The sequence below is a fragment of the Pipistrellus kuhlii genome, unplaced genomic scaffold, assembly GCF_014108245.1.
Source record: "Pipistrellus kuhlii isolate mPipKuh1 unplaced genomic scaffold, mPipKuh1.p scaffold_m20_p_9, whole genome shotgun sequence".
In the NCBI taxonomy this organism is placed as follows: domain Eukaryota; kingdom Metazoa; phylum Chordata; class Mammalia; order Chiroptera; family Vespertilionidae; genus Pipistrellus; species Pipistrellus kuhlii.
In genome coordinates, this window is record NW_023425595.1 from 24,650,097 (window position 1) to 24,663,702 (window position 13,606).

The 13,606-nt window shown below is 47.1% G+C and overlaps 1 pseudogene; it reads left to right on the forward strand.

Annotated features, from left to right (window-relative positions):
* Positions 1 to 12,787, forward strand: part of LOC118713170 — a 48,509-nt pseudogene extending 35,722 nt beyond the window's left edge.
* The last annotated feature ends 819 nt before the right edge of the window (positions 12,788 to 13,606 follow it).

Consider the following 13,606-nt stretch of genomic DNA (forward strand, 5'->3'; position numbering starts at 1 on the left):
TCAGGGGAAGGCGCCAGCCCCATCCCCCCACTGCTGCAGCCACTGTCAATCACTACAGCTGCCAAGGTATTTTCATCAATATGTACTCCAGTCCTTTCACCATGAAAAAATGACAACTTTCTTTAAGCATTTTCAAGATGTGCCTTTCATAGAATATGACATTTCTTTTTCTTTTTTAAAAAAAAATATATATTTTATTGATTTTTTTTTTTTTTTTTTTTTTTTTTTTACAGAGGAAGGGAGAGGGATAGAGAGATAGAAACATTGATGAGAGAGAAACATCAATCAGCTGCCTCCTGCACACCCCCTACTGAATATGTGCCTGCAACCAAGGTTTCCTTCTACTGGAATCGAACCTGGGACCCTTGAGTCTGCAGGCCAACAACTCTATCCAATGAGCCAAACCAGTTAGGGAAGATATGACATTTCTTTCTTTATTTTTCTTTGTATCCTCACCTGAGGATATGTTTCCATTGATATTTTCCCTTTCCCTCCAATCCCAAGCTCAGCCCCTTCCCAAGCCAAAAGCTTCCGCCCAGGCTTTAGGTTTGGAAAGGAGTTCTCCACTCGCACCTCCAAACACAGGCTCAGCCCCTCCCCAAGCCTAAAGCCTCTACCCCAGTCTTTAGGCTTGGAGAGAGTTCCCCCCCGCCCCGACCCCCCCCCCCTCCCCCCAGCACCTCCTCAAGCCTCAAGCTTCTGTCCCAGGCTTTAGGCTTGGGAAGGAGTTCCCCACCGCACCTCAAATCGCAAGCTCAGCCCCTTCTCAAGCTTAAAGCCTCTGCCTGATGAGTCCCCTCCTGCCACCCCCACCTCTCCCGCTGCGGCCATCTCCACCAAGCAGTGGCCTTCTCCGCCAGCACCGCTGCGCGCCTCGCCCCGCCTCCCCCGCTGCCTCCCTGCCACTGCTGTGCACCTCTGTACTTCCAGAACCATCCCAATTCAACACTGTTTAATTTTTCATTCCTTAGCCAAGTGGGAAAAACAACCCAGGAAACATAGAAATGCAAACCCATGCATTCCAGTGCATAGGTCTAAGCACACCTGGTGAATAGTTATACTCAGCTCAGAAAAAGGAAAGACCTTCAGGGTTTTGATGCAGTGAAGTTAGAATGCGGGGTAAGTGTGGCAAAAGGAGAAGGTACCTGGAGTATAAGAGATGATTTTGTTTTCAAAAAGCTGACACGAGTACTGACCCATAGAGACGCGTTGTGTTCACATCACTTGTTTCAATAAAACTTCTGTTTCTATAAAACAAGTGGAAAATTGCACTGGCAATCAAAATATGAGATAAAGCACATGCCTTGCAGTTCAAGTCCAAGAAACCTATTACCAACCAGGAGCCAGAGGTCTAAATTACAGGAAAAGTTTTCTAGGCAGAAGGTAAGGAGAAAGAACAGAGAACAGCCTTTGAAATATTTAATTAGCAAACTAATTGCAGCGTCATGGAAAGCATCAAGATATCAATGGACATATTTCCACAGGGGTATAAGCCAATGTGCTATAAGTAACTTCATGTAAATACCCCACAAAATTAAGTTCATAGCATCATTCTGTTGACTTACTTCTACCCCCTTCCGCACCACCCTCTGGCTGTCTATGAGGTCCTTTTCTTCTGGAGAACTCTGCACATCTTCGAAGCCCTAGGACAAATGGCCCCTCTGTTTCATACATGCCCCTGAAATATCACGTATCATGCGCGTGACAGTTATGAATGTATTTGTGTTCATCGCCTCTTAGATGAGAGGCTCCTTGAGGGAAGTTAAGATTTCTCTTTTGCCCCTGAGCTCTCAGAACTCAGGCTCAGGCTTGGTACAGTATAGTTACTCAATAAGTATTTGCCAACTTGGACTGAATTCTGGGAGAGACAGAGGAGGAAGGAATTATTAAAATCAAGTCTCTAGAGCTGCATGAAAATAAGAAGATATGTGAATTCATACTTTCTCTCAATAAGTATTTATTGAGTACCTTTTGTGTGAAAAACTCTCCCAGCCATAAGTCAACAAACAACATGGAAATCTTCACCTCAGAGGAGTTTACATTCTAGCTGCATGAAACAGGCAATAAAATATATCCAACTATCAGAACGAGTTTGAATCAAATAAATAGAGGGAAGGTCTTAAGGGTCTGCGGGTTGGAGTGGCCGCCCTGAGTAGGTGTGGAGTGTGCTGGGGAAGGAAGAGGAAGACCCTATTGGAAAACTGCTCAGCACAGTACCTTTCTCATGATGAACCAGAGGGAGCCAGCTGTGGACTGAATGGGCCTTGTTCCATGAGTGCTCTGGGGACCGCCATGTTCATGGCAGCGGCAGTCCTCCCCAGACTTCACTGAGTCCAAATAGTAAATAGCTATCAACGTCAAAGAACAGAAAATTTTCTCCAACTAGAGGCCTTGGACTTGCAACACGACTGAAGGAACCACTTAAGGAGCTAGAATAACCGGAAGGAGGCAACCAGAGGATTGTGGGATTGTGGAGGACACCTGGGCGCCTTCGCCTAGAATGGGAGCCTGTTATTGTGCGTGCACATAGTCAACCCTATAATAGTGGTCGGCAAACTCATTAGGCAACAGATCCAAATATCAACAGTACAACAATTGAAATGTCTTTTAAGAGCCAAATTTTTTTAATGTAAATTTCTTCTAACGCCACTTCTTCAGCATAGACTCTCCCAGGCCATGGTATTTTGTGGAAGAGCCACACTCAAGGGGCCAAAGAGCCACATGTGGCTCACGAGCCATGGTTTGCCGACCACTGCCCTATAGTTCTCAGTCTCGTGGTATTTGGACGGAACTTCTGGCGGGAAATTATTTCTATTGAGGTTTGCTATTCCCTTGTGGCGAGGAAGATCAGAATTAAAGGGTTTTTTTGTTACCATGGTTTGAAGCAGAGGACAAGAGCCGCGAATGTGACCAGCTCTATGAGGCGTACACACGGACCTCCCAGGAACTGCAGATGAAGCCATTGAAGCCTTCAATGAAACCATCAAGATCTTCGAAGTACAGGGCCAGGCTCAAGAGAAGTGCCACAAAGAGCATCTGGAGCGCTGAGGGAATGGAAAAGAGATGCAGAGTACCCTGCTGAACTCAGAGCAGCTCAAGTCTTGCATCGCCAAGATCCAGGAGAACCTCACGAAGCTGGAACAGGAGCTGCGGACACAGGCCTGGGACAACTGAGATGGATAAGCGCATGAACAGCCTGAAACCAGACCCCATGCAGCTGCGCAAGATCCAAGACCAGAAATGGTGTGGCTCACTCAGAAAGGCGCCCGGCAGAAGGACATCAACGAGAGGTTGGGAATCACAAAGGAGACTGAAGACCACTCTGCACTGATGGAGGATGAGGATGACCACCCCCACCATGAGGAACGCACCTGGTGTGTGGGCAAGATCACAGCACGCAGGCTGAGGAAATGCTGAATGGTGAGTAGGATGGTACCTTCCTCATCCATGAGAGCAACCAGCTGGGCTGCTGTGCCTGCTCTATGGGGATGGATGGTGATACCAAGCACCGAGTCATCTACTGCATGGCCACTGGCTTGGGTTTTGTGGAGCCCTACAGCCTGTGTGGGTCTCTGAAAGAGCTGGTGCTGCATCACCAGCATACCTCCCTCCTGCAACACAGCAATGCACTTACCGTCATGCTGGCACATCCCGTGAGAGCTTCGAACCCTGGGAGACCCCCACAGCCCGCCAACTCAAACCGAACAGGACTCCATCTGTCTGTCTCTCTTTTTTGTGAATCTTTCTCTGTCTCAATCTCCCTCTTGCTCTCTCCAAGTCTTTCTCTTCCTGTCACTCTTTCTATCCCCATTTCTGTCCTCTCTGTCTCTCTCAGTCTCTGTACCTCTAAGTCTCTGTTAGATGAGTGTACCTCCTCCACCCTATGTCTCCTATCCCCATGGGCACAGCCCTTCCCTGGCTCTGGATGCCCCCGCCAGTTCCTACAGTTCTCCTAAACTCCCCAGGCCTGTATTTGCCATGTTTACAAAGGCCCCTGGGGTGCTCAGCCCCAGCCTGGTGCCCTAATTTTTTAAGCCATAGACCTGGGGTCAGGGCAGGAAGAAGGCAAGCTGTTAGGGGTAATCAGACAGGCAGGCAGAGTGGTTAAGGGCAATAAGCCAGTGAACCAGAACCAGCAGTCCTGGATTGAGAGAGGGATGTCCAACTGCCGGTTTAGGCCCAATCTGATTGTGCCTAAACCGGCAGTTAGACATCCCCCAAAAGTTCCCAGATTTGGAAAGTGTGCAGGCTGAGCTTAGGGGACCACCTCCCACCCCACGCACAAATTTCATGCACTGGACCTCTAGTAAGTAAACAAATTGCATAGTATTTTGAAGGTGATGCATGATTTGGAAAAAGAAAACAGGAGCTCCTTTTCTCTTCAGAGGCAGAGATGTCCTGACAGTGCAGACCCCATGGCAGTCCAGAAAGGTTGTGTGGGAAGACTTGATGTGGCGGTGCTCTGCCTCCACCCTGGCCCTTTACCCTCTGACCTCACCTCTCTCTGGAGCCCTGCCTACTCCCATCGTGCCACCTTCCACTTTGTGCCTGCTTCTCTCATTTCTTCATTTAAATTTTGAACAGGTCATAGACTTGTGTCATGTGACCAAACCCACCTATATTTCATTGACTTGCCCAGTGTTTTAAATCTTTTATGTCTCAAATAAAAATATTTCCTGCTATTCTTTAAAAAATGGGAAGATTTGACAATACATGGCCTGCATTTTTCATGGCCACAACCCACTGAATCTGAGGAGAGTCATCGTCCTGCAGACAAAGGCACTTGGCTTTCAGTTTGACACAGTGCCCACTACTCCCTATTGATGACTCACATCCCACCCTCTGTCCTCATTTAAGATATCAGCCAGACCTTTATAGGCATTGAACCTTATTCTATTGTATGACCTTACTCTATTGGCCTAACAATGCCCTCCCTACCCCATCCCTGTTCTGATAGCTCCTCGACTTCCATTTTCTCCCTGGATAGTTCATTTCTTCCATTGACCCTGACATGCGTTAGCCCTACCTGCTTCAACTTGAGCTAACTCCTGGCTTCCAGCCATCCTAGGCTTTTCCATAAGATGCAGTCTTGCTAGCTCTGTCCTGTTTCCAGGTGCAATCATGTGTCACTTAGTAATAGGGATGCATTCTGAGAAATACATCATTAGAGATTTTTCTGGTTTTACAAATAGAATAGACTATACTTACACACACCTAGATGGTATAGCCTACTACTCATCCAGGCTGCATTGCACAGTCTATTGCCCCTCAGTGACAAATATGTAGAGCATGTTACTGTACTAAGTCACACAAGATTAAATCAAACACAAGAGGAAATGATACAATCAAGAGACATGGTAAATATGAGATGTACTAGAGGCCCGGTGCATAAAATTTGTGCATGGGTGGGGTCCCTAAGCCTGGCAATCAGGGCTGATCAGGTTCCCTGCCTCCCTACCTCCCTATCTCCTCCTTCCCTCACCACCTGTGTGCTGCCACTGCACAGTTCCCCACCTCCTCCCTCATCCACATCTGCCACCACCATCCCCCATTCGCCATCCCAGCCCAGAGCCCAACCCCAATTGGGTAAGTGGGGCCCACCTCCAGCCAGTGACGGGGCCTGAAGTGTAGGGGCAACTCCTCCATTGAGCATCTGCCTCCTGGTAGTCAGTGCTCATCATAGCAACGGGTCGTTCCAGTTGTTTAGTTCTAATGGTCGCTTAGGCTTTTATATATATAGATGAGACTGCTGCCAATATAACACTGCATACTGTTTTACAGCAAACTTTTTTATAAGTAGAAAAGGTGCACTCTCAAGTAATGATAATAAGTATAGTATAGGAAATGCATTAGCCTGAAGTAATCATTTATGTCCTGTACATCATTGTATGCGCTATGCTTTCATATGACTGGCAGCACAGTAGGTTTGTTCCCACCAGCATCACCACAAACCTGTGAGTAATGCATGTGCTACATTGTCACTGGGCGATGGGGCTTTTTCAGCTCCAGTAGGATCTTATGGGTTGACCACCACACATGTGGTCAGGTGTTATACAGGATCTGACTGACCCTGGGCCTGAAGGCCTCTGGGAAGTCTGCCAGCTGAGAGCACCCAGACCTCCAGTTTAAGCACAAAAACAACATTGGGGAAGACGGGTGTTCAGCTTTCCTCTAACAGAAGCACTTTTCATTGCCCTGTCTTCTAAGTCAGCACGGGGATGAAAGGCTGCCACACTCTGCTCCCGTTTAACACTCCCAGGATTCCACATGGGGCTTCTTCGTTGTTCCAACAGGAAGCATTGCAGAAGAGCCAGGTTTCCTATTTCTTTCTTCATTGTTCAAGGGTCCTTTTGCCAATTGTAAATCTATGAGAACGGAAAGACTAATCAAAGCAAGGTTGTTTCTGAAACGGTGTGGAAGCCCTCGGCTGTCATTTATTTTACTCGTAGCTACTTAGACTTTATAAAGGAAGTAGAAGGAATGAAGAAGGAAAGAAGGAAGGAAGGAAGGAAGGAAGGAAGGAAGGAAGGAAGGAAGGGAGGAAGGAAGGGAGGGAGGAAAATAGGAAGGGAGGGAGGAAAATAGGAAGGAAGGAAGGAAGGAAAGAAGAGAGAGAGGGAGGAGATGGCCAATCTCCCCCTGCCTCTGCCCCCACTCATGTGCTGTACTCATCCTCAGTGACCCTCCCAGGGGCATCATAAACAAACCTCAGCTGTGGGTATGAGGACATGTTAATGGCCTCCGTACCTCCTTTCCACTCCCCCTCCTCCTCACCCTTTATGGTGATTCTGTTGGACAGTAGTCTGGGGATGGCTCCTGCATAAGAGGTCCCTAGAGCTGATAGGCGTCCTGCAAGGCCCACAGAGGAGCAGGAGTTGGCTGTGTGAGTCTAAAGCTGCTCTAGGCTCCATGGGGGTGTGAATAAGTATAAGGGTGACTAGTTCATTGGGTATCACAGGGAAAGGGCAGGAAAGCAGGGGTGGCAGTGAGGGGGGCATTTCAGGCTGATTCCAAGTCAGAACTAAGGAGTGAGAATTTGGTTCTGTACCCTCTAGACTGGACTTCCCGATACCTAAGAGGGTAGAAAGGTGAGGGGAGGAGAGGACATCCTAGCACCAGGCTACCCTAATGATTTCCCGTTCCTGGATGGGTGGTGAGTGAATAACGGACTAATCCTCTAGTATCCCTTCAGCAGCTAAAAGACAACCCAGGAGGCTTTATCTGTGATGCTCTTTTAAAAATTGCTTTAATTAACGAGCCATTATAAAGCCCATAATGCTGACTGGGTCTCCCTGACGGAAGAGAGCTGGCCTTCTTCAAAGAAGCAAAGACAAAGAAGAAGAAGAAAAAACATCTTTTCTCTTTTGATTTGTGAGCCCCAGGTTGCTCCAAAGCTTCTCTTCAAAGATTGTTTTTCCCACTTCATGCCTGTCGTTTTTATTTTCAGATACCTGCTTAGAAATAACCTTGTCTTTCAGGTCCTTAGTTATACCCATAAATCCTTTTGCCATTGCTAAGAAACCCCAGAACTGCTCTGACAGCCCTTCCGGGGGCCTGGCCGCACCACATAGCACAGCACTGCCACCTAGCCTGGCTTCGTGGGGAAAAAATTTAATGAGCTTTCTCCTGTTGAGGAGTCAGGTGGCATTTGTAAAACGGGATTTAATTGGGGCTGAATAAACTTCACTTTAAAATTCCTCACACAGCAGCCTCTGCTCACGGGTGACAACAGTCTGCATTTGCTCTGATTTGTCACAGAATCCAGGTCCCGCAGCACTTGTGCCCAAAATAGAAAGCAGCAGTGGGAACCCCGCATGCCTTCCGGAGCTGTCAGTCATCGCCACTCAGCTCCACGCCCCTGGGAGAAGCTCCAAGCAGTGAGCTCTCGCTCCCAACAATGGAAGCTGGAAACTACCAAGAAAGCCCAGACGGAACTTTCTGGGCAGAATCATAAGCTCTCACTTAATGAAAAGCTGTCCTCGTTAATGGCCGCACAAAGCCCATGGACTTCGTGCTGCCTCTATGCAACCTTAGAGAGCGGTGCGCTGGGACCATATGTGGATGGAGGAAGCAAAAGGAGACCCTGATTGGTGAGAGTCCGAGAGAGCTCAGCGGGAAAGCCTGCCTTCTTCTACCCAGAGGTTCGCCATGGCCTAGGCCAGTGGTCGGCAAACTCATTGGTCCACATAGCCAAATATCAACAGTGCAACGATTGAGATTTCTTTTGAGAGCCAAATTTTTTAAACTTAAACTTCTTCTAACGCCACTTCTTCAAAATAGACTCACCCAGGCTGTGGTAGTTTGTGGAAGAGCCACACTCAAGGGGCCAAAGAGCAGCATGTGGTTCGTCAGCCACAGTTTCCCTGAACATGGGCCTAGGGCCTCTGAGAAAGCCACAGATATTTGCAATTTTTAGACTGGATGAGGGTTCATCCTTTAGGGCAAGACTGGGGGGTGGGGGGAAGGGGTGGAGCATGTGACTAACCCAGAGGGTTATTTGTATACCCACCTCTGGAGCAAGGAAGGGAGGGGAGGGCACAGGATGGATTGGGGTGGCCTGGATGGCAGGATCTTTCGCTCTACACTACAGAAATAGGGGGCATGCCTAGATTCACGTCAGCAAACAAATTTCATCTCATGGGACAATTCAGTGCTTTGGTAATGGCTGCAGGGAAGAATGTCATTTCTCTGTCTAGGCCCCAGGGAGGAAGAGGTACCATGATTTATTATCAGTCCAATAGCATGATTCAGTTTAGAGAAGAAACATTGCCCCACTCATGGATGGTGAGTTAGAAAATTTGGGGGTGATACCCAATGAACTAGTCGCCTTCAGAGATAGTATAATGATTTAACATGACACATAAAACCCTTCCTGATATGGTCCTAGCATCTTTTCTTGCATCGTGTCCCACCTTCACCCTGTCTCTCACTTTAGCATGGTTCTCTGAACAGCCTTGGGCAGACAGCACATCAGCTGTCTGGCAGGGACCCTTGGTGCTCTGCCCCTTCAGAGACCAGGGCAGAGACCAGGGCAGAGACAACCTGAGGATCCTGGAGGCCCAGGTGTTTGGAGCTGCCCATCTCAGGGGCAAGCAGCAGCAGCAGGAGAGGACTGGTGATGGTAGCCCGAGGCAGTAATTCACCAGGAGTCGTGGTGGATCAGGACCCAGCAAAGCCTTTGGACCTGAAAGAACATCAGGAGAGAAGGTTACTGGGCAATGAGGATGCTCAGCTCAAATTGTGAGAAAAGCCACCAGTCAGGAGGGATGTGGCCAAATTGAATTTCCTTGGTGAAGGAGTGGAGGGAACCAGGCATTTCCCTGAGAAATGCCCCTGATAGAGGGGGATGGGGTTCCTAGACTTGTTACAAAAGAAGACATGACCCCGCCCATCATGGTAATCTGCCAAAAGACAAAGGTGGTCAAGGCTCTGCAGTTGCATCTTAGCTGTGTGAGCCACAAGCACATCATTTAAGTTCAAGTGGACCTGAGTTTCCATTTCCTCATCTGGAAAATGGGAACAATAAGATCATGGCCACCGGATTACTGTCTACTTGTTTTTTCGCGTATGGTTCATTTCTTATATGTTGGCCAAGTGCCAGGCTCTGAGATAGTCTCTGAATGAACAAGACACAGTCCCAACCCTCTAGCCAGGAATATAGGCACAAAAACAAAAAGTCATAAAGCAGAGGAAATACGTGGCTGTTGTTTTGGGTTTTGTTTTTTGTTTTTTCCATTTGAAGTGTCTATTTTCTAATACACAATTACATGATTATAAAGGAGACTAACACCGAGCCTGTAACTTAGTGGGCATTTGAGAAATAGTGCCTGATCTGAATCTGACAAGGGCAGCTGGAGAGACTTTGCCCATGCTGCCTTTGGGTGAAAGGCTTTGGGGGCCCCACACTTGTCTATGAGCCCCACATTGGCTTGTAAGCAGTTTCCTCACCCCACCAGCTATCTCCCTGAGACCTCAGCAGTTCAGGTATCTGTGGCCACCACCGTCCTCCTTCCAGGTCATCCACGAAAGGAACAATTCAGGTCTTGCTTACACCCCAAATTTGCCAATTTGTATCCATTTTGCTCTTTCTTCTCCTTCCTACAGCAGTTCCCCCTTGCCCGTGAGGGATACGTGCCAAGACCCACAGTGGATGCCTCAAATGGTGGATAGTCCCAAACCCTATAAATACTACATTTTCTCTTATACATGTTACCTATGATAGTTTAATTTCCAATGTAGGCACAGTAAGAGATGAACAATGATAACCAATAATCAAATAGAAAAAATATATATAACAATTTACTATAATCAAGGTTATAAAGTATGCAGCCTGATTAAGTAAAATGAAGGTTACTTGAACACAACGCTGCGATACTGAGACAGCTTCCAGGTAGCTAAGGGGCAGGCAGCGTGTAGATACTCTGGGCAGCAGGATGATTCACGTTTTGAGGGAGTTCATCATGCTATTCGGAATGGCGTGCAATTTAAAACCTAAGGATTTTTTTGTTTCTGGAATTATCCATTTAATATTTCAGACCATGATTAACTGAGGATAATGACCACGGAAAGCAAACCTGTGGCTAAGGGGGGACTACTGTATTCTCTAAGTAGATTCCTCCTCGAGGTGTGCTCAGGTGTGATGGCCCCAAAGCTGAGCCGAACCTACAAATGGTAAACCCCTCTTCCAATCACTGCTCGGCTGCTGCGGTTATTAACCGAAGACCCAGAATAACCCAATGACATGGAAATAAAAGGGAAAGTGTTCAAATTAACCACCCCGACAGGAATGATAATTTAATTTTTTTTTTCACTAGCAGAAGGAACAATACTCAGCGTCTCTAACGCCCACTACATGTTCATGAAACCATGTTGCCAATAGGTGGATAATCAAATTGTTCTGCATAATCTAATCTAGTGTTTTCCTGCTTCTTCTCCATGCTAATTTATGCTGGCATGGCTTTCCAATAATGAAAATCTGTTCTTACGGAATCCATTTCATCAAGATTTTCCATATTAAAACAGAGATGGGAGTGTCGTGGAGAATTAGATTACTTGCCCTCATTCCCGCGCCGGGCACTGCATGGGAGGGGCCTTAAGTCTCGCAGTGGATAAGCAGATGGCATTAATTGAAGAGACGAGTAAGTGTACCTTCCGTAGCAGGCTGGGTGATTGTTTTTAAAGTGTGGTTTCTATCTAATCAAAGCCTCTTGCCTGCACAGACTTAATTTGTTCCTTTCCTCGTTAAATTTGTTCATTTTCAAAGCATTTTCAGCCCTAATCATTACCACCAGGGTGAAACACTAGTTTAAATAAACGCCCCAGTGACTAGAACATGTGTTGGCGTCTCATACCCAAGAAATAATTTCCGGGCAAACCAAATCCTTTAGCATTAGAAACAAAAGGACAGATTGATAAATAAAGAGTCCTTTGGGGAGCACTTCCTGAGCACAGGTCCTGTGCTGGGGCTGGGGGTGGGGTATAGTCATGGGCAAGGGGCCGTTCCCCTCCGCCAAAAGCCAGGAGCCAGGTCTCCTGTGGGGCTCTCCCACTTCAGTGTGTGGAGAATCACCTGGGGGCGTGTGAAAGGGGTGGATTTCTGAGGCCTGTTCACAGGGATTCTGAATCCTCTAGGGCTCAACAGACGTGAGTTGCCAAAGACAGCACGTATGTATCACGTTCTTCAAAAATGTCCTCAAGTAGTTTCCTTCATTCATGAACTAGTGTCTGGTTGGCACAAGCCCCTTTTCTTTTTTAAAATATATTTTATTGATTTTTCACAGAGAGGAAGGGAAAGGGAAAGTTAGAAGCATCAATGAGAGAGAAACATCGATCAGCTGCCTCCTGCCCGCCCCCCACTGGGGATGTGCCCGCAACCAAGGTACATGCCCCTGACCAGAATTGAACCTGGGACCTTTCAGTCCATGGGCCGATGTTCTATCCACTGAGCCAAACCGGTTTCAGCACCAGCCCCTTTTCTTAAGCACTCCTGGGAAGATCTTACTAGTAGATACAGACCAGGCACTCTTTCCAGCAGTTATGTGAACAATAAATTATTCTCATCAAATACTATTGGTTTGGTTATTGTTGTAGAGAGTGGGCATCTCCAGGGCCCTAAAGATCCGATCTTATTCATTTCATCTCGTGTAAATATTAGTTCTCATTGATTCCTCAGCGCCATTTCCTAAACTCTCCTATAAGGTTATACTAATTTAGCTCTTCCAGAATGAGTTCCTAAATAATAATATTAATAACAATAATACATACTGGCAACCTGCTGCATGGCAGTAAGCACCTTGCATGCTCTTTCTCATTGAATCCTCACAACCACCTTAGGTGACATATGCTATGGTTATTCCTCATCTCATACATGACATTCCTCATGGATGTGGGTTTCTCCAGATGCATGCGGGGGTGGGGGAGTCTGCCAGTCCTTTGGTATTTCGGGGGATCTCCTACCATCCCAGTGTGTCCAGGAATGCAGGGACTTTCCATTTTTAAATGGAAAATCAAGATAAGTTGGTCCCCTTCCTCCTATACAGGGTTTGGAGTGGAACACCAAAATCCAAAGAAAGATGAGTTCAAATTCTCTATGCAGAAAGCTGAGTCCTGTGAGCTAGGGAATCTAAATGGTTCATCTCCACCTAAGAGAGAAGAAGCAGCCGAAAGCCATGGCACGGAGGTCAGGCAACTGAATGCGAATGCTGTGTTTGAATACTTGGCTGGGGTCTGGGACAGTTACTTAAAACAAGTGGACTTGGCTTGCCAGCTGCAGTGTGAAGCCTGGTGAGCCAGCCCGTTTAAAGGGGCGTCTCTGCTCTCCTGTCCTCTTCACCCAGGTGGGTGACCCTGAGGCATCTCCAGAAATGCCTGTGGTCCATTGTGTTCCCACTCTTCACCTGAACACTTGGACTCTCTTAGGAAAAGCAGGGGCAGGAGTGGCAGCTTAATTCCTATTGCCTGGGAGCATGTGGAAAACAGCTTCATCCTCACCTCCCCAGTGGAATGACTAACTTGTCTGAGAGCCCCTGGGTTTGTTCCTCTGCAATGCACACACCAAGTGTCAGGCATACAGAGAAACACACAGCCCAGGCCCAGGTGATAGGAGGCCTCGGGGATTGTGGGCACCCCTCCAAGTGTTTGAATTCTTTACTCCTGGCTAGAGAATTTCCCCAAGAAGCAGCCTAAAGCTGCTGGGGATGCAGATATCAAGAAGCAAACTGCTTAGAATAGATTGTTGAGTCCAAAATCTAAGAAAGAGACTTTTAGAAGTTTCCAGAACCAAATGAACCAGAAGTGGCCAAGAACAAAGAGTAACTAAGACATCTGATGGCCAAGGAATCAAAAACTGGAATTTGAGGTCCAAAGCAGCCAGGAGTAATCAAGGACAATTGTCTGATCAGGTATCATTGTCTGCAGCTGGCTTTTGTGGCCAAGGACTGCCTGGTATGTATGTGTGAGCAGCTATGGTTAAAGAGTCCTAAAAATATTGTAGAAGACACATGATTTCACAAAAGGGAAGAGATGAGTTTTCTTTCATTTGTGATTGGCACTGTGTCTCTCCTACTACCAGGCTTCTTGTTCTGGCATTAAGAAGGGGTTCAGCAAT